We start from the raw sequence: 1368 nt of genomic DNA, 5'->3' as shown, positions 1-1368 counted from the left end.
CCAACGAAAATTGAAAAACCAAATAATAGGATTCTTTCTCTCAAAGAATCACATGCAAAAATCATCTTCCATACTTTTAAGCGTGAATAGAAACATTAGATACAAGACGGAAAGGAAATTTCATGGACGGGGTAGCAAATAAGGTGATGAAATACAAAAATCTATACAATATTCCAAAAATCTAAACAAAAAAGAAACTTTTTCAATGGGTATAGTTGAAATTCATTGAAAATATATAGATAAGTCAATATACAAAATTTGAGGAAGATTGAAGGTGATTTGGACTGGTTTTGCATCGAAATTCGAAATTAAATCGAGTTCAAAAAAATCTTCTGCGACACATGTATCAAACATGTATCACGCATGTATCTCACACACATGTATACATGGATATACATGTGATACACAATTGATACAAATATGATACACATGTGATACACAAATGATACATAGTGTGATACACATATCATTTTTTTTCATGTTCAGCTTTTATTTCGAATTTTCAATTAAAACCACCTCAAAACTTCACCGAATCATCCCAAAACTGAGATTCAAGCTCTTTAAGTTGTGCTCAATCTATTCTAATAACACCCACTCAAAACAAAGCAAAAATTTGATATTTTTTTACTACAAATAGCTAATTGGCTAATTTGGCTAATATTAGTAATATTTTATCAATTGGCCAATTTTTGTAATGAACTACTTATAAATGGACATAGCTGGTAATTTCCCTAATATAAACCCGCAACGAATGCATGTTAACCTTTGGCTTTTTCTTTCTAAACTAAAACTGAGCGAGAAAATAGAAAAAGCATTCGGACGTTAAAATCTTTAAGCTCGATTAACAACTTGATTGCAAGTCAATGATATAATAGGAAGTCAAATTATATTGGATATAGAGAAGCAGCTAGCACAAGGTGGTCCCATGGTCTAGTGGTCAGGACATTGGACTCTGAATCCAGTAACCCGAGTTCAAATCTCGGTGGGACCTTTTTGTTTGTCTGTAACATCTTTGTTTTTTCCAACTCTTAATCTTCTTCGACGAGTCTCTGAAGAAAAATTTAATAATAGAAGGAAAAAAAATGAGACAATGTTTCAAAGACCAACATTTGTTTTTTATATGAACTGATTCAAAGCAAAAACAGGCTAATTGGGAGGTCGAATACACGGAAACCCAACAGGCAAACCTTTTTTAAAAAATAACAATGATGGTGTCTAAATCATTTTGCATATCGATCGACTATTTTATCAAGTACCTATTACCTTCTATTTTGTCTATTGGAAACAACCTCTTTATCTCCACGAGATATGATAAGGTTTGCGTACACACTACCCCTCCCAGACCCCACTATGTGAGATTATAGTGGA

At 32.6% G+C, this 1368-nt stretch overlaps 1 non-coding gene across 1 annotated transcript; it reads left to right on the top strand.

Moving 5' to 3' along the window:
* The first annotated feature begins 919 nt into the window (after nt 1-919).
* TRNAQ-CUG lies at nt 920-991 on the top strand. Its single transcript has one exon. It is a non-coding gene; the product is annotated as a tRNA-Gln (tRNA).
* The last annotated feature ends 377 nt before the right edge of the window (nt 992-1368 follow it).

This window comes from Nicotiana attenuata, unplaced genomic scaffold, assembly GCF_001879085.1.
Source record: "Nicotiana attenuata strain UT unplaced genomic scaffold, NIATTr2, whole genome shotgun sequence".
In the NCBI taxonomy this organism is placed as follows: domain Eukaryota; kingdom Viridiplantae; phylum Streptophyta; class Magnoliopsida; order Solanales; family Solanaceae; genus Nicotiana; species Nicotiana attenuata.
This window is presented reverse-complemented; position numbering and strand designations above follow the sequence as displayed.